Below are 20381 nucleotides of genomic sequence, written 5' to 3' on the forward strand. Positions count from 1 at the left end.
ACACTACAGAATCCCCAAAGGGAAACAGGATCTTCTTTGAGACCACCTAAGCTGTCTGAAATCTAGATTTTAGAATCTGAGTTTAATTTGTAGAAATAACATTAGATTGGTCCTTTTGTAAAGAAATCTCTTGGTGTTATTCCTCGTAGATAATACCTTAACGTTTTCTTTTCTTATAATAATAACCTACAAAGGAAAATTATTTCTCTTTTTGAAAAAGTTGCATACAGGGTTTGATTCTCACATTTCTGCATTATGAAGCCCTCCACATTGTGTTTTTGTCTTGTTTTTCTGATTTTGTTTTGTTGATGGTAGGTTGTATTCCTCAAAATATTTGCTGCTGTCCCTGAAGAATGATTGGACTTCTCCACCCACAGGGAGCAGGCATGGACATGTGATTTGAGATGTGTTTCCATGAAATAGGACTTCCCAGGTGGCACAGTCATAAAGAATTCACCTGGCAGTGCAGGAAATGCAAGAGAGCAGGTTCAATCCCTGGGTCGGGAAGAGCCCCTGAAGCAGGAAATGGCCACCCATTCCAGTATTCTTGCCTGGAAATGCCATGGACAGAGGAGCCTGGAGGGCTACAGTCCATAGGGTTGCAAAGAGTCGGACGTGACTGACTCAGCAACTGAGCGCGCACACTCACACACACACACAGACACACACACACACACACATACATTCCATGAAATAGAATAAAACCTCCCTGACACGTGCAGGTCAGGAGTGACTATGTGACTAGCTTTGGCCATTCAATGGAGGGGTGAAATGACATGTCATTGAATAGAAATTTTGAAAACTCTCTCCTGGTTTACCAGCTCTCCTCTCTCATCACCTGAAACTACCAGTATCCACCACCCAGGAGCTGCCCTGCCTTGGGTCCCTAGTGAAACAGTCCCATGATGGACATGTCATGTGAATAAAAAATAAATGTGTGTTGTCATAATCCTTTGAGATCTATTTTTATCTGGGGTCTATATATTTTTTTTAACTGCAGCGTAACTTAATTGACTGATACAATATCTTATATGGTAGTTATAAAAATAAGTGAATAAATACCTAAAAAATGCTTAGCCTTGTGTGTGGTGGATATTAAGCAGTGAATAAATGTTAAGTTATTCATTAGTATCATTGATCATTTCCATTCATTCACTTTACCCACCAGAGTCATGATAAAAGCGCCCTTAGGTCTTATTTAAGTTGCATTAGAAGGTATTGGCATCGTTTTGAGATTTAAAATGAGATTTAGAGTCCAATAAAAAGACTTGGGCTTCCCTAGTGGCTCAGATGGTAAAGAAGCTGCCTGCAATGCAGGAGACCCAGGTTCCATCCCTGGGTGAGGAAGACCCCCTGGAGAAGGGAATGGCTAACCCACTTCAGTATTCTTGCCTGGGAGATCCCATGGACAGAGAAGCCTGGCATGCTATAGTCCATGGGGTCGCAAAGAGTCGGATATGACTTAAACACTTTTTACGTAGAGAATGATGGAAAGTATGAGCGATTAAGTGCTATCCATGGCTCCATGGAATGCACATACTCAAGAATATTTATTGAACAACTAGTGTTAATTTCCCTGGCGCTGCTACTCTGCCTTTACAGCCTGATAATCAGAAGGTACTCATTTCTTTTTTTTTTAATTAAAATATATTTTATTTGTTACCATTCATTCAACATTTTTATCATTGTTGAGAATCTACTGCTATACTAGATAAATTCTGTGAATACAGAAATAATTTTTAAAAAACATATGGTTTCTACCCTCATGCCCTCTTAGGGTTCACAGTCTGGTGAAGGGGATGAACAGTAACTGAATATCTTAGTCAGCTCAAGCTGACTATAGACCAAATGGTAAAATAACAGACATTTATTTTCTCACAGGTCTAGAGGCTGGAAAGTCCAATATCAAGCCAGCAAATTCAGTATCTGGTGAGGACCATCTTCCTGGCTTGCAAATGGCTAATAAGGTACACATTTCTTTGACTGCTAGGTACATTCAATGAAAACAAATTACTCAACCTAAAATATTCTGATTTTAAAATTCCATTTCATTAAATAATTTTGTTCTCTTCCCTTCTGTTCTTGGCATCAAGGAAAGGAAGGGACATCTCCCCTACAGGCCCCAGGGCACAGTAACAAAGCAACATCTATTTGGTGCCAAATTAAAATTATTTTTACATCCCCTTGATGTTTCTGCAAGAATGCATTCTAATGTCCCAAAGAATACAAATTTACTTTCCCGTTGGTGACAACTTAGTGTTCTTAATACAGCTTTCAGTGTGTGCCTCTTAACAGCCAACTTGCTGAGTCATGTAGATTCTAACCTGCAGTTTCTGCTGATTCTTTCAACCCAGATCAAGCATCACAAATTCCACCCCATCACACAATTCACAACAATCTTTTTCAACTAGTCCTTTTAATGAAAAACAAAATGGTTTAAACTGTAATTCTTTCCCAGAAGGACTGGAAAGTCAGCTTACCCTATAGAGCTTTCAAAGATCCAGGACTTCAAGGTGGAAGATACCCAAAGGCAGGGAACACTGCAGGGTTTTGGTTGACAGTCTCTGCACAGAACAAATGTACCCCCAACTTCCCTCCCAAGTATTCAACTGAGGCAACCACCTCCAAGCTCCCTGCCCCCAGCCTTAACTGGACACTTGCTCTAGAGAAACTGACTCCAAGGTGGACAGACTTAAGAATGTGTCATACAGAGTGAAGTGAGTCATTAAGAGAAAAATAAATATTGTATATTAACACATGTATGTAAAATTTTTTTTTAAAAATGGTACAGATAAACCTATTTCCAAAGCAAGGAATAGAGAGGCAGACAGTGAGAATAGATGGATGAACCCAGAGTAAAAGAAGGGGAATGAGATGAGTTGGGAGATTTTGACTGACATATACACACTACCATATATAAAACAGATAGCTTTCAGGAAGCTGTTATATAACACAGGGAGCTCAGCTTGATGCTCTGTGATGACCTACATGGTGGGAATGGGGGTGGAGAGGTCCAAGAGGGAGGGAATAATTGTACACATATAACTGATTTACTTATTATACAGCAAAAACCAACACAACATTGTAAGTCAAAATGAAACAATCATGTCCAACTCTTTGCAACCCACCAGGCTCCTCTATAGCCCACAAGGCTCCTCTGTCCGTTAAATTCTCCAGGCAAAAATACTGGAGTGGGTAGCCATTCCCTTCTCCAGGGGTTCTTCCCGACCCAGGGACTGAACCCAGGTATCCTGCACTGCAGGCAGATTCTTTACTGTTTGAGTCATCAGGGAAACCCCACTATACCCCAGTTTAAAAAGAAAAGAAGCACCAGTCTAATGGTTAATGATGAGCACCAGAAAGAGGATGAGGCAGGCCTGAAAGCAGAGGAATTAACTAAGGGTCAGCCTAGTCATGGTAGAATACTCAGTCCACTTCCTCACAGCTTGATGCCAGAAACATTTCTCAGAACATGGTTCCTGCTGTATTTTCCTGTAACCAGAAAATAACATCCCCACCCACCCACCCAGTAGGAGACTGGAGGCTTCTCTGGAGAAATGGTTCACTAATGAGAAGATCAGTTGGCCCTCTAGCCAAAATTTTAGTTAGACATAATTGTGAAGCCTGCAGCTCTAACCACACAGAGAGCTTGCAAATTGTTTTCAAGTCTCTTAGTCTTAACTACAAAAGGCCAGCCAAAGATTTCCAGGTATTTAAGAAAATTTGTACATGAGTTAGAAGAGATGGTAGAAATGACTCCAGGGAATATAGAGACGATGCAGGAAACAGATGTCTGTGTGTATGTGTGTGTGTGTGCCATCAGAGCTATTAGAGAAGAGAGTTTGTTCATAAAATAACAAGTATCAAAGAGCAAGAGAGATTTCTTGAGAATTAAAAAAAATTTTAACTAAGATATAAATTTCAATAAGAAGGTTACAATATAATATGGAGCAAATTCTAGAAAGTAAAGCAAAAATATTAAGAAATAGAAAGACAGGTCTGGAACAAGAGGCCCAACATTTCTGAAATTTGAGAAAGAGAACTAAAAGGAAGAAATCGTCAGAGTGTTTATAGAAAGCTTTCCCCAGGCCTGAGGATCACAAGTCTTCAAATGAAAAAGGCACACTGAATGCCAAGTACAATGAATGAAGAGATCACAACAAAGCAGACTCTTGAAATTCTCCGAGGATAAAGAAAAGGTGCTAAAGCCATCCAGAGAGGAAAGACACCAATGGAATCAGGAATAAGAATGGAAACACCAGAAGGAAAAGCTAAAACATTTTAAATTCTAAAGGAAAATTGTTCTCAATCTAGGATTTTATATCCAGCCAATCCATCCACCAAAGTAAGAGTAGAATAGACGTTTTCAAACTTTAAGGATCCCAGCAGAATGAGGGCAATACCAAAGAGAAGTGGGACATGGAACCAAAAAAAGATGTTCAACATAGGAAAGAAAGGGAGGTCCCGGTGGAACAGCAGTGCTTCCAGTTCAGCCAACAACTGGCCCAGACTAGATCAGGTGAACAGAATCTGTGGGAGGAAGATTTCCTAGCAAAACCTGAACTGAAAGATTATATGTTGCATTTGAGCATTTGGAAAATAATACTGACAAACACATTAGTTTTATGAGAGCATTTGGAAATAAAATGAAAGATAGTTTCAGAGACAACAAAATGAAAGTTTAGGGAAAAAATAAGCCCATATACTCTATTTGGCTCAGTGATAAACCATATTATATAGTCATAATTATGTAAATACTGACTAATAATTTAACAGCAAAAGTTGTGATTTTATTAGGAAAATGTAAGCTGAAAAGGGGGGTGGGAATGATGGGAGGAAGAACACCCTATGTTTATATTCCTTAGCAGAAATTCAATAGATAGCCTATAAGTGACAATTTAGGAACTAGAGAAAGAAAAATAATACATGGAGGAATCTGCCAGGAGAACCAACTAAGAATTGAAAGGGAATTCCTATAAGGAATGTGAAAAGAAAGATGGAAAGGAAAGAGTAGAAAAATGGTATTTTTTATTGTAAGTCTTTTCTGATGTACTGATGACATTTTAAATTATGTACACATATTATCTTGATTGTTTTTAAGTTAAAATTAAAACTTATCGTCAAAGAGTTACAATTTAGTTGGGAAGATAAGCACAAGATATTAAACTAGATTACTAATTATAGAAGTTTCAATAACAATTAAAGACAGTAATAGAGAATAACTCAGTAAGTAGTTTGACTAATTTCCAAAAGACTATTTTGGAGTCAGAGAGAGGAACACTCATTGAAGACGTAAGGTTGTAAGGAAAGACTTTGTGAAGAGATGAGATTGGGCCTGAGTTTTCCTGGAAAAGTACAATTGTCTACTTGATCATGCAGAGGGTAGTTCAAGGACTTTAGAGGCCAAAATGAGGACTACTCAGAGAGGATACTGAGCAATCCATTTGTACCGAAGTCTAACTCTGTACCTCCAGTTTGGTCCCAGGTATATGACCATCTGAGAAAGAAAAGCCAGCAGAGACCAGGTTCTGGAGGGTCTAGTAAGTAGGGCTAAACAGTTTGGACTTTATCTGAAGAAAATGGTCCCCAAAGAGATGATTCAGTTAACCACTTTGCTGTACCACAGAAATTAACACGACATTGTAAATCAACTTATATATATATGTAATATATAAATATATAAATATTTATATATATATATTTATATTTTATATAAATATATATAATATATAAATATATATATATGTATATATATATTTAGCTCAGCTGGTAAAGAATCTTCCTGCAATGCAGGAGACACCAGTTCAATTCCTGGGTCAGGAAGATTCCCCTGGAAGAGGGATAGGCTACCACTCCAGTATTCTTGGGCTTCCCTGGTAGCTCAGCTGGTAAAGAATCTGGCTGCCATGCTATTGTTGTTTTTAATTTGTTGATATCAGTTTTGGTTTTGTCTGGTTCACTAGGTCACTCTCTTGTACTTTGTTTTCTTTGGACTGTTTTGGTTTTGTGTGTGTGTGTGTGTTCCTTTGCGTTTGTTACTATTTACCTAATATTGCATTGACCAGTTATCTGGGATTCTTTTTTTTTTCTCCTAGTTCTTTTTGTTGTTGTTCTCACTTCATTCAGACTATTAAGAAAACAAAAATATTGTCCATTAAGACAATTAAGAAAATGGAAATAGGAACATACATATCAATAATTACTTTAAATATAGTAGGTTAAATGTTCCAACCAAAAGACACAGACTGGATGAATAGATACATAACAAGACCCATATATATATGCTGTCCATTATGGACCTACTTCAGACCTAGAGATGCATACAGATTGAAAGTAAAAGATGGAAAAAGATATTCCATGCAAATGGAAATCAAAAGAAAGCTGGAGTAGCAATTCTTATGTCAGAAAAAACAAACCTTAAAATGAAGAATATTACAAGAGATAAGGAAGGACACTACATGATGATCCAGGGCTCAATCCAAGAAGACATAACAATTGTAAATATTTATACATCCAACATTGGAATACCTCAGCAGATAAGGCAAACATTAACAGACAGAACGGGAAATCAACAGTAGCACAATAACAGTAGAGGACTTTAACACCCCACTTACACCAACGGACAAATCATCAAAACAGAAAGCAAGGAAACACAAACCTTAGATGACACATTATACCAGAGAGACCTAATTGATATCTTCAAGACATTCCATCCAAGTGCAGAAGAATAGACTTTATTCTCAAGTGCACAAAGAACATTTTCCAGGATAGATCACATCTTGGATCATAAATCAAGCCTTGGCGTATTTAAGAAAATTGGAATTCTGTCAATCATCTTTCTGACCACAATGCTGTGAGACTAGATACCAATTACAGGAATAAAAAAAGAAAAAGAAAAACTGTAACAAACACAAACACATGGAAGCTAAACAACATGCTTCTAAATAACCAATAGGTCACTGAAGACATCAAAAAGGAAATTTTTTTAAAACCTAGAAAAAAATGACAGTGAAAACACAATGACCCAAAACCTATGGGATGCAGCAAAAGCAGTTCTGAGAGGGAAGTTTATAGCAATACAAGCCTACCTCAAGAAAGAAGAAAAACATCAAATACACAACTTGACCTTACACCTAAAGCAACTAGAAAAAGAGGCACAAAAAACCCCAAAGTTAGCAGAAGGAAAGAAATCATAAAGATCATAGCAGAAGAAAATGAAGAAAATAATAGTAAAGATCAATAAAACTAAAAGTTAGTTCTTTGAGAAGATAAAAGTACCAAATCATTAGCCAGACTCATCAAGAAAAAAAGGGAGAAGATTCAAATCAGCAAAATTAGAAATGAAAAAAGAGAGGTTACGATAGACAATGTGGAAATGCAAAGGAACATAAGGAGACTATTAGGAGCAACTATATGCCAATGAAATGGACAACCTGGAAGAAATGGAAAAATTCTTAGAAAAGTTTAACCTTCCAAGACTGAACCAAGGAAAAAATAGAAATTTTGAGCAAACCAATCACAAGCACTGACATTGAAGCTATGATCAAAAATCTCCCCCAAAACAAAAGCCTTGGGTCAGATGGCTTCACATGTAAATTCTTTCAAATGTTTAGAGAAGAACTAATGCCTATCCTTCTCAAACTCTTTCAAAAAATTGCAGAGGAAGGAACACTCCCAACTCATTCTATGAAGCCAACCTCACCCTGAAAACCAAAGCCAGACATAGGCATCATAAAAAAAGAAAATTATAGACCAGTATCACTGATGAACATAGATGCAAAAATTCTCAACCAAATTCTAGCAAACAGGATCCAACAACACATTAAAAGGGTCATACACCATGATCAAGTTGGATTTATCCAAGGGATGCCCAAATTCTTCAGTACATACAACTGAATCAATTTGACACACCATATTAATAAATTAAAAGATGAAAATCATGGTAATCTCAATAGATGCAGAAAAAGTTTTTGACAAAGTTCAACACCCATTTATGATAAAACTCTCCAGAAAACCAGCTAGAAGGAAGCTACCATTAAGGTAATAAAGGCCATATATGATAAACCCACAGCAAACATTATTTTCAATGATGAAAACCTGAATTTCTTCTAACATCAGAACAAGACAAGGGTGCCCACTCTCGCCACTATTATTCAACATAGGTTTGGAAGTCCTAGCCACAGCAATCAGAGAAGAAAAAGAAATAAAAGGAATCCAGATTGGTAAAGAAGCAAAATTCTCACTGTTTGCAGGCGACATGATACTATATATAGAAAACCCTAAAAATACTATCAGCAAATTACTAAGAGCTAATCAGTAAATTCGGAGAAGGCAATGGCAACCCACTCCAGTACTCTTGCCTGGAAAATCCCATGGGCAGAGGAGCCTGGTAGGCTGCAGTCCATGGGGTTGCAAAGAGTCGGACACGACTGAGCAACTTCACTTTGACTTTTCACTTTCATGCATTGGAGAAGGAAATGGCAACCCACTCCAATACTCTTGCCTGGAGAATCCCAGGGATGGGGGAGCCTGGTGGGCTGCCATCTATGGGGTTGCACAGAGTCAGACACTACTGAAGTGACTTAGCAGCAGCAGCAGCAATCACAAAAGCAGTAAATTTAGCAAAGTTGCAGAATAAAAAATCAATACACAGAAATCACTTGCATTCCTTTACACTCACAATGAAAAATCAGAAAGAGAAATTAAGGAATCAATCCCATTTACCATTGCCACAAAAATAATAAAATACCTAGGAACAAACCTACCCAAGGAGATAAAAGAGCTATATACAGAAAACTATAAGACACTGATGAAAAAAATCAAAGACGACATAAACAGATGGAGAGACACACCATGTAATTGGATGGGAAGACTCAATATTGTGAAAATGACTATACTACCCAAAGCAATCTTAATGCAATCCCTATCAAATTACCAATGACATTTTCACAAAATTAGAACAAAAGTTTTGTAATTCATATGGAAACATAAAAGACCCAAAAGAGCCAAAGCAATCTTGAGAAAGAAGAATGGAGATGGGGTAATCAACCTTCCTGATTTCAGACTATACTACAAAGCTATAGTCATTGAGACAGTATGGTTCTGGCACAAAAACAGTAGTATAGACCAATGCAACAAGATAGAAAGCCCAGAGATAAAACTCATACACTTGTGGGCACCAGATCTTTGACAAAGGAGGCAAGACTATACAATGGAGAAAAGATAGTCTCTTCAATAAGCGGTGCTAAGAAAGTTGGACAGCTATGTGTAAAAGAATGAAATTAGAACACTTCCTAACACCATAAGTGAAAAGTGAAGTCACTCAGTCGTGTCCAACTCCTAGCGACCCCATGGACTGCAGCCCATCAGGCTCCTCTGTCCATGGGATTCTCCAGTCAAGAACACTGGAGTGGGTTGCCATTTCCTCCTCCAATGCATGAAAGTAAAAAGTCAAAGTGGAGTCACTCAGTCGTGTCCGACTCCTAGCAACTCCATGGACTGCAGCCCACCAGGCTCCTCCATCCATGGGATTTTCCAGGCAAGAGTAAACAAAGGTAAACTCAAAAAGGATTAAAGACCTAAATGTAAGACCAGAAATTATAAATCTCTTAGAGGAAAACATAGGCAAAACTCTTATTGACATAAATCACAGCAAGATCCTCTGTGAATTGCCTACTAGAGTAATGGAAATAAAAACAAAAATAAACAAATGGGACCTAATTAAACTTAAGAAACTTTTGCACAGCAAATGAAATCATAAACAAGATGAAAGGACAGCCCTTAGAATGGGTGAAGCAACAGACAAAGGATTAATCTCCAAAATGTACAAGCAGCTTATGCATCTCAAGAACAGAAAAACAAACAATCCAATCAAAAAATGGGCAGAAGACCAAAACAGACATTTCTCCGAAGAAGACATCCAGATGGCTAATAAACACAGGAAAAAATGCTCAGCATCACTTATTATTAGAGAATTTCAAAGCAAAACTACAGTGAGGTATCTCCTCACACTGGTCAGAATGGCCATCATCAAAAAATTTACAAACAATAAATGCTGGAGAGGATGTGGAGAAAGTGGAAGCCTCTTACACTGTTGGTGGGAATGTAAATTGATACAGCCAGTATGGAAGACAATATGGAGATTCCTTTAAAAACTAGGAATAAAACTACCATATGAATACTCAGCAATTCCACTATTAGGCAAATACCCTGAGAAAATCATAACTGAAAAAGACCCATGTACCTCAGTGTTCATTGCAGCACTGTTTACAATAGCCAGGACACGGAAGCAACCTAGACGTCTGTCAACAGATGAATGGATAAAGAAGTGTGGCACATATATACAATGGAATATTACTCAGCCATAAAATGTAATGCATTTCAGTCGTTCTAGTGAGGTGGATGAACCTAGAGCCAGTTATACAGAGTGAAGTAAATTAGAAAGAGAAAAAACACATGTCATATATTAACACATACATTTGGTATCTAGAAAAATGACAGGGCAGGAATAGAGACTCAGACATAGAGAACAGACAGACTTGTGGACACAGTGGGTATGGGAGGGGGGTGGTGGCTAGTAGGAAAGGTCAGTTCAGTTCAGTTCAGTCACTCAGTCATGTCTGACTCTTTGCGACCCCATGAACCACAGCTCTCCAGGCTTCCCTGTCCATCACCAACTCCCGGAGTTCACTCAAACTCATGTCTATTGAGTTGGTGATGCCATCCAACCATCTCATCCTCTGTCGTCCCCTTCTCCTCCTGCCCCCAATCCCTCCCAGCATCAGAGTCTTTTCCAATGAGTCAGTTGTGGCCAAAGTATTGGTAGGAAAGATAGAGTGGGACTGAAACAGAAACATTAGCATGTGTAAAACAGATAGCTAGTGGGAAGTTGCCGCATAGCACAGAGAGCTCAGCCTGGTGCTCTGTGACAGCCTAGAGGGATGGGATGGGGTGGGAGGTGGGAGGAAGGTTCAAGAGAGAGGGGACATGTGTGTACCTATGGCTGATTCATGTTGATGTATGTTAGAAACAAGCACAACATTACATAGCAATGGCTGCTGCTGCTGCTGCTGCTAAGTCGCTTTAGTCGTGTCTGACTCTGTGCGACCCCATAGACGGCAGCCCACCAGGCTCCCCCGTCCCTGGGATTCTCCAGGCAAGAGTACTGGAGTGGGTTGCCTTTGCCTTCTCTGCATTGCAATTACCCTCCAATAAAAAATTAATTAATTAAAAAAGAAAATTATGAGTAATAGTATGTAGTGAATTAACTCCCAAAATGCACAGAATAGGAGAATCCATAAATTATGTAAATATTTGGTGTCAACTGGACATTGCGACACTGTGGCCCATTTGGAGGAATACATGTGAAAAGGGAACTAAATTTGAAAAGAAAACCTAACAATTAAATATTTGTAAAATAAGGGCTAGATAAGAGAAAGCTTAGACTCTAAAATAGCTGATCCAAGCCTAGTGGGAGAAGGCTCTCAAGAAAGTTCTCTATTGTTGTGTTTTCCTGGGCTCACAGGGCTCCTAGTAAGTAGAGAGTGTGCCCCAGGGGGTGGGGTTAAGTGTAAGGTAGAGTGGCAGGAGAGCCCAGCGCAGCCATCCGCCATCCCCAGGAGATCTGTGTTCAAGGCTCCATCACTGGGCACTGGTGCGTACAGGGGAATGCCAGCCCCTTCCAGAGCATCTTACTGAATCTGTGCTTGTCATTTGCCTCTTCCGGGTGAATTAGTGACCTTTTAATATGGGGAAATTCTACTGCATGATTTTAGACCCACTCTGGCTGTAAATTGCTGATTCTAAGAGTCTGAGGCTTTCCTTTTTAAGCGTGAGCACTACGGAGGTTAGCATTGCCGTGTACAAGAGTGCTTGGGCTCTGAGCGTGAGCACAGCCCATCTGTCCGGGATACTCCACTCGCAGTTCTGCACTAACCTGAGAGGATTAGCTAGGCGGTGTCTTTGGGTCCTGCGGTCCCCAGGGTTCTCAGTGACCTGACTTTCTCATGTACCCTCCACAGCAAGCAGAGCCCAGCAGGGACAAATTCTGTAACCCCTGGGGGGCAGATTCTCTTTTTCATGGTTCATCTCTCCTGATACAACAGTGGGCCCTGCGTCTCAGTTCCAAAGAAACCACACAGTGGAGATGCACTCCAAATTACCAGGGAGAGTCAAAGTTCAGGATCAGAGTTCCCCCAAGTCAGTCCACAGACAGCTGCCAATTCAGAACAAACTTTTCCTTGTTGCATGGTGAAATGAAAGACAAGGAAGGACAACAACACATACATATTTTATATATATATATATGTATATAAAACACAACTTCCTCTGGATGAAATGTCCATCTATAATTACGTCTCATCTTTTGTGTTAAATTGTTCTCTCTTTTATGAACTAATGTGGATAGTAGTTGTGTAATTACTACTTTTAATGCCATTTATTGGAGAAAACATTTTTTAATTAGCAATCATTCTTTAATTCCCCATTTAGAACTTTCTTTCCTTTTTGGCTCGTTTGCAAAATCTCAAGTGTGGGGATCTATGCGATAGCTTCAGAGAGGACTTGAGAACCCCCCACTCACACCCCAATCTGTTTCCCATAATAGATAAAACTTACTTGAATCCCTAGACTTTGCACCGCACAGTCTTCTAGAAGCTACAGAGCCAGGAAGTGAGGCCAGGGCCTTCACCTCCACCCTAATTGTGGGCCAGAAGGAGCCGGAGCCTGCAGAGCAGCTGGAGATCCCAGAAGTTGCTGATTAAAATGGGGATAAAGTTCAGGGCAGAGCATCTTTATGCAAAGCAGTAAGAAAGTGGTCTTTATCTGGGGAGCCGCTGTTTCCTCCCCATGTACTTGTCACAAGCCCTCAGGCTGAAAATAGAGGTCAGACTCTAGCCACAGAAATTCATATCCTCATCCTGTTAAAAATTTAAAAAAAAAAACAACTTTGAAAAAAAATTGTTTAGTCATGTAAATCTCAGTTTTAAAGCTTCACTATACCGTATTTCCAGAGTTTTTGTTTTCTAGACACATACATCATGTTACCAAGCACAGTTCTAAAGTCCTCATGGTCATTTCCTTCTGTGCCTGTTTAATTATATCTCCCTTCCTTCTCCCTTTTTTCCTGAAATTAGCAGGGGACGTGCAGAGAATCTCATGTGAACAATCAGAGGATTATACATATACATAATTTGGTCATATATGGAAGTGAACTTTTGTTGGGAAAAAAAAAAGAAAAAAATACAGACCTACTTTAGAAAATAATGTTTGCTAAAATGCATTCTATTTCTGGCAAGTAATCAACCATGAGAACCTTGTTAGAAAATATCCACTAGGGGGCACTGCAGTCAAAGCAGACAGGAGTGAACAGCCAACGGTTTCATCAACTTGGGTAAACTGGAGTCATTTCATTAATACTGTCAAAAGCATATTGTTTTTGCAAAAATGAGCGGCCACCGTGTTCGAATTTTGTTGAAGGAAAAATAATCCGTTTTCTGGCAGCAGAAGCTAGAAAGTAGCTGACTCCAGTCATCCAGAATTGACCCTGTACTCAGATTAATATACATGAACCTGCATGAGAATGTGAACCAAGACTGTCAGGCTGGAGGTGACAGCGAGTCTTGGAACTGTCCCTGGTGGCTCAGTGGTAAAGAAGCTGACTGCAGTGCAGGAGATGCGGGTTCGATCCCTGGGTTGAGAAGGTTCCCTGGAAATGACAACCCACTCCAGTATTCTTGCCTGGAGAATCCCATGGACAGAGGAGCCTGGCGGACTGCAGTCCATGGGGTTGCGAAGAGCTGGACACGACTGAGCGACTGAGGCATGCATGCACTCTGCTGGAAATGTCCTCCCCTGTCTTTCCTCCTCTCCTCCCACTCCATCACCCCTGGTGATAATCATACACAAGAAAATGCAGGAGACCAGAGAAGCTTTAAAATAAGATTTAGCAGTAGAAGGCATTTAATTTTGTAACGCATCTGACATCACCAGCTGCTTCCAGCTGAGCGATGGCATCCTCTCGGGGGAGAGGGGCATGGTCTCTTTGCTGCAGAAGGTCAAGAGAACTCCTCTGTGGCTGTGGCAAATAGAGCTGAGGAAAATGAAGCGGAGTGCAAGAGGCCAAGAATGCATGTTCTGACCCTTTTTTAAAAAAATACATTTGACCTTTTTATTTAACTAACCCCATTTTTTTAAATGGGAGTATAATTGCTTTACAATGTTGTGTTAGTTTCTGCTGAACACAAAGTGAATCAGCTGTATGTATACATAGGTCCCCTCTTCCAACTAACTCTCATTTTAAAGTGTTTGATTTATCTGTTAAACTAAAAATAAATGTCTTGGACAGAGAGCAGAAGGACAACTGAGGCAGGGCCAGGGGTGGCTAGTTGAGGGCACTATGGTACCCAGGGAAAAGTTGCATAAAGGCACACACAGCACAATTCACATCTCTGCAACTCAGTCCCTGGGCTCCCTGCCTGCCCTGGAAGGTGCCCCCAAGATGCCTCACCCACACAGAGAGTTGCCTTCATCACCCAGGCAAAGTGAAGATTTAGTTTTAAGTTGGTCAGTATTGTAGGTTGAAGTGTGTCCTCTCCTCAAAATACGTTGAAGTCTTAGCCATCCCCAACACATGTGAATGTGACTTTATTTGGGAATTAGTTCTTTGCAAATTAGGATGAGGTCGTTAGGGTGGACTGTAATCCAGTATGACTGTTGTCCTTATAAGAGAAGGCGGTTTTGATGCTGAGAGTCACCGAGAGAGAAGGCCTTGTGATGAAAGAGACAGAACTGGTCATCCAACACTCACAGAGAATAAACTTAAGGTTGCTGGTGAGGAAAGGCTGGGGGAAACAGATAGACTGGCAATTTGGGATGGACACGTGCACACCACTGTGTCTGAAATGGATAGCCAACAAGGACGTCCTGTATAGCACAGTGAACTCTGCTCAGCGTTATATGGCAGCCTGGATGGGAGGGGAGTTTGGGGGAGAATGGATACATGTATACATATGGATGAGTCCCTTTGCTATTCACCTGAAACTCTCATAACATTGTTAGTTGGAAGGCAATGGCAACCCACTCCAGTACTCTTGCCTGGAAAATCCCATGGACAGAGGAGCCTGGTAGGCTGCAGTCCATGGGGTTGCTAAGAGTCAGACACAACTGAGCGACTTCATTTTCACTTTTCACTTTCATGCATTGGAGAAGGAAATGGCAACCCACTCCAGTGTTCTTGCCTGGAGAATCCCAGGGATGGGGGAGCCTGGTGGGCTGCCTTCTATGGGGTCGCACAGAGTCGGACACAACTGAAGCGACTTAGCAGCAGCAGCAGCATACTCCAATTGTTCAGTCACTCAGTCATGTCCAACTCTTTGAGACACCATGGACTGCAGCACGCCAGGCTTCCCTGTCTTTCACCATCTTCCAGAGCTTGCTCAAGCTCATGTCCATTGAGTCAGTGATGCCATCCAACCATCTGGTCCTCTGTCATCCCCTTCTCATCCTGCTTCCAATACTCCAATATAAAATACAATTAAAAAAAAAAATTAAGGTCGTCCGTCTGCAAGTGAGGAACACCAAGAATTGCAGACAATGGCTAGGAGACAAGGAAGGACCAGATTCTCCATCAGAGCCCATTGAAGAAACCATCCCCACCCAGACTTCCAGCATCCACCATTGTGAGAAAGTTAATTTTTGTTTTTTCAAGCCACCTAGTTTGCTACTGCATCCCTAGGAAGCTAATTATTTCTGTGAACTCAAAAACAGTGGGATGGAATTCTGGAAATGGCAATGAAAAGAGACTTAACTGAGCATAAGGTTTTAAAGAATTTTTTTCTATCACTTCCTTTTTTCCTTTCTACCCAGTGCCAATACTCCACTTTCTTATTAAACATAAGATATTGTTTTTAGTTTTCTTTAAACGCACAGCTCAATGCTTTCTAGAGATGTCTGCACTTTTTTCCTGCTGCATTTTATAGTTCTCCTCAAATACCTAAAAACTTCACAAACCAGATGGCATTTTTAAAGCACTTAGCTCCCTGGAGTTACTCAAAGTATGACATGAATATTCCCTTATTCTTCATGACATCTTAAAGGAGATTTTTCTTTTTTTTAATCAACAGTTATTTTAAACCTCAGGAAATGTAGAGGCAAGTTAAGCATCTTGTCCTAAATCATATGGCCTTCCATTGGATGAACCGAGTTTGAGAGGCAGACCTCCCAGCTCTTTGTATACAGTAGTTCCCACTTATCCAAGGTTTCACTTTGCATGGTTTCAGTTAACCAAGGTCAACCGCAGTCCAAAAATGTTATAAGGAAAATTCCAGAAATGAACAATTCATAAATTTTAAATTGCTCACTACTCTAGGTTGCATAATGAAACCTCATGCTGTCCCTCTGCGTCCCACCAGGGATGTGAATCATCTTTCTGTCCAGAATATCTGCCCGCTAGTATAGGGGAAAACATAATATACAGGATTTGTCATTATCTGTGGTCTCAAGCATCCACTGGGAGTCTTGGAATGATCCCTGTGGATAAGTGTGTGTGTGTGTGTGGGGGGTGCTTCTCCGGTCTCTTTTAAATATTGTACAGTTCTATTTTAATCTTAATTATCTACGTATAAGAGAAGAGTGAAGACATCCTTCAGAATCATGGTCAATCAGGAGTTACCTTTGGGATATCTTTCCTGTGTTTTGTATAGAAATGTGTCTGTTGCTCTGGGAATTCATAAAACCTCAAGCTGCATGGATGAAAGTCCTTTGTCATGTTCTTATCTCCCAGTATCTGCAAGAGTTTCTTCTCTCTTCCTCCCCATTCCATCCTGAGAAAGGGCCATGCCACCTCTCAGAATACGGGAAAGGTCAAACACAAGCCAGGTTAAACCTTCTCCCCATCTTTCCTGCCTCCCCACATCCCTGGCACAGGAGGGTCATTAGCTTGCTGGCTCTGTGTGCCAAGATCATTCCAAATGCCTTAGGAAGCCCTCCATTCAATTCCCTCTGCTGTCCCCGTTCCTCCTCCCCAAAAGCCATCTTCCAAGTCTGGCTCACACTCAAACAGAATTCCTTATCCTTGCTGTGACTCAGCAGGGTTAAGACAGACTGGAATTTCCAAAAGTCCCAGTTTAAGAGAAATGGAAGAAAGTCAAGGAAGCACAGAAGCACAGCTGGGTTTGTCCCAGGACTCCAAGGTCTTTGTCTGAGATCAGACACTGAATTCAGGTGACGAAGGTTACCTCCTGGTGTCCTACCTACTGGGCCATTCCCGTGTGAGAGTGCCACCCTGCTTCTCTGCCGAGAGTGTCCTAGATGATCACCCCCTGGGATCAGGGCCACTCCTGACTCAGGGCCCAATCTCCAGATGAGAGGTAGAGGGTAAGAGTCTTCCCACAGGGAGTAGTTTAGTCCCGTGTTCATCCTTAAGTGGAAGAATTATGAAAATACAACCTTAGAACAAGCCTGACGTTTATGTGAGATAATTACCTATACAGCACAGCCTGTGTAGGTTTAAGGAAAGTCAGTCATCTGACCAAGGCTGAAGGGTTCCACCTGGTGATACAAAAAGACAAGGACAGGACTTCCCCAGCAGTCCAGTGGTTAAGACTCTGGGCTCCCAATGCTGGGGGCATGGGTTCGATTCCTGGTCAGGGAGCTAGGATCCTGCAGGACACATGGGGAAATAAAAATTAAAAAATAGACAAAAGAAAGAGGCAAGGATATGAAGGATAAGAAGACAGTGACCCTGGCAGTGAAGTGTAGACCAGGACATTGTCATAAAGAAGTGGGATGGGGGCGCGGCAGAGATGCCCCGATTCAAAGAAGGCAGGGCTCACTGGTGGGGAACAGCTTGGGTCATTCCAAAGAACACTAAAGTTTCCCCAGCTGGTGGGATTTGGAAGGAAAACAAGCAGCCCAGTGTGATCATAGTTAACAATTCTCGAGTTATGCCGGAACCGTGCCAATCGCCTTATATGGATCTTCTCACTGCATCCTTGCAACTACTACATTCTATAACAGCTACTGTTATCTATCTGCATTTTCCAGAAGAGTTAACAACCTTAAAAACATTCAGGTACTTGGCCAAAGTCACACAAACAAATGTATACAAAGCAGACATTAGAATCCAGGTCATCAGATGTTGCAGCTGGGGTCTTGACAGTATATAGGTACACACACACACATACACAGAGACACATCTTAATTGAATTGGAGAAGTGGGAGGGAGCAATCACCAGGACATCCCAGAGGGAGACAAAAAGGAGGAAAGAGAGGAATTACACAATGTCAAGGAGTCAACAGACGGGGGATTATTTTCCAAAAGGAAGAAGAATGATGGATTGCAAGTGATTGGGGTGGGGGGACGGGTTGGGGAGGAGAGGACTGACATAAGCCTAAATCCCCAACCCGGCTGATGGAAAATAGAAAAGTAGAAAGCAAGCCAGATTTCAGTTAAGGTTTGCATCCTTGGAAAACTCTGAGGATGCAAAAGGGATTATCCACCTAGTAGCCAGGACCCAGACAGCCCAATGGGACCAGCTGGCATGGGAGCAGAAGAGGAGTCAGAAGCCCGTGGATGGGAAAGACCCACAGAGCGGCAGGGAGCCAAGAAGACAGGTTACCGGGGGCCGGCACGTGGGTGATCCCTGGAGATGGCAGAGTGGCAGGCAGGATGGGACTCGCGAGCCTCCAGAAGCCCCGCAGGCATCCAGTCCCGTTGTTTCCAGTCCTCTGAGCCTCCAGGGCACTGGAGTGCTCGATCAGCTGGGCGCCGCCCCAGGTGGAAGGGGCGTCTCTAGGGCCACAGGTGCCTTGGAGGAGGAAGGAATTCTGCCCCACCAGCTGACGGCTGGGAGCTGCCAGTCCTGCAGGAGGAGAATTAGCTGCTCTAGGAAGCTTACCCTGGCGTGACAGAGGGAAGGTACAGTAATCTGCCTAACGTACATTCCTTTTTCCACTGGAAAATCTGAAACAGAGAACAATTTGCCTTAAAGCATGACTGTCCCTTCTGGACATGACAAAGCATGACAGTCCTTCCAGACTGCTTGTCTGGAAGGGGTGGGACACACAGTGATGCCAAAGAGCCAGACCTGTAGTATTTATGATAATTAAGACCCTAGAACCAAAGCTCTCTCTTTTGGCTCCCAGGTAAATTCCAGTACGTAGCAGCCACATAACTAGTCTCAGGATCACTGGTGTTGGTCTATTTTTCTAACCCTCAGGTCCTGTTGCTATTTGGAAACCATTTCAATCATCTGCTAACGATATGTCATATTCTTTCTCAACCATCTTGTACTCTTGCCCTCTCTTACTCCTCCCAGGCTGAGCTGTGTTGAAATAGTTTTTGAGTGTGTTTAAAGTTCCAGGAAATATTTTTAAGGTTTCCTTAAAAGATGAGTTGGAACTAAATGGAAGTCATGCTTCTGTTTAGCTCTTCTCGAATGTTCTGAGAACAGCCCCAAACTAGGGCCATGATTGTTTTTTTTCTTGGCAGTGTTTTCTCTCTCCTTTTCCTTGTTTTAGTAAGGAAAGTTCCAAACTGGCACCACAGCCTGGAGGGAACAATGATGACGCCCTAAGTATTCATCACTCAGCCCCAACAATCATCAGTTCATTTTGGCCACTAGATTCAATAGACAGTATTCCTTTGCAAATGCAGTGAAATGTTGCACACAATTTGGAGTATGATCCCCATTCCCTCCATATTTCCAAGGGGGCATTGAAATAGCGCTCAGCACAAATGACAAACAACATGTTTTTGCAAACTTCTTAGATTCTGAGTTTCAAATAGATTTTAGGGAAATCATTAGGGGGTGGGAACTAGGGGCCTCCTTACAAAGGCATGTATCTCATTGTCACTTGCTATTCTGAATGTGACTCTAAAACAAAAATGATCCTTTATGCCAGGCTCACATTTTACTTTTTGGGGATTTTAACCACATGAAACAAATTCCAGTAAGAAGCTTTAAAAATTTCCCAGCTAAAGAAATGCTGGTGGTGGCAGGATAGGGGCGGGTACAAATAACTTTGAATTTCTGTAAACTCCAGCCAAGTCATGCAAGTTTACATTGCAGACTGTTGAAAAGGGTCCATGGGAGATCCCTTGGAGGTGAGTCAATGGAAGCTACTCTGGAGGGAGCAGACTTCTTGAATAAGGAGGAGAGATCGATCTGTTTGCTGAAAGTTTCTCAAAAGTAGCTTGTCACTTCCTTCCTTCTTTCTCTCTTTCTTCATGTCTTTTTAAAGAGCCTGGTCTTATTAAGAAAATGAGACTTTACCTCATCAGTATTAGCAGTCACACAATCACTTTTCTGTCTTCTGTTAACAGGTGAAAGTGAAAAGAAAAACTATGAGCAGGAGCTTCCAATTCTTGCTCAAGATCTAGC

General features: G+C 41.2%; 1 protein-coding gene across 1 annotated transcript in view; it reads right to left on the reverse strand.

Annotated features, from left to right (window-relative positions):
• BASP1 (brain abundant membrane attached signal protein 1) overlaps positions 1-18636 on the reverse strand; it is an 89502-nt gene extending 70866 nt beyond the window's left edge. Inside the window, exon 1 of the mRNA XM_070357694.1 lies at positions 18618-18636. The gene's annotated coding sequence lies outside the window, so the exon portion shown is untranslated. The remainder of the gene's footprint in view (positions 1-18617) is intronic.
• Positions 18637-20381: the final 1745 nt, after the last annotated feature.

Source organism: Bos mutus, chromosome 20 (genome assembly GCF_027580195.1).
Source record: "Bos mutus isolate GX-2022 chromosome 20, NWIPB_WYAK_1.1, whole genome shotgun sequence".
NCBI lineage: Eukaryota > Metazoa > Chordata > Mammalia > Artiodactyla > Bovidae > Bos > Bos mutus.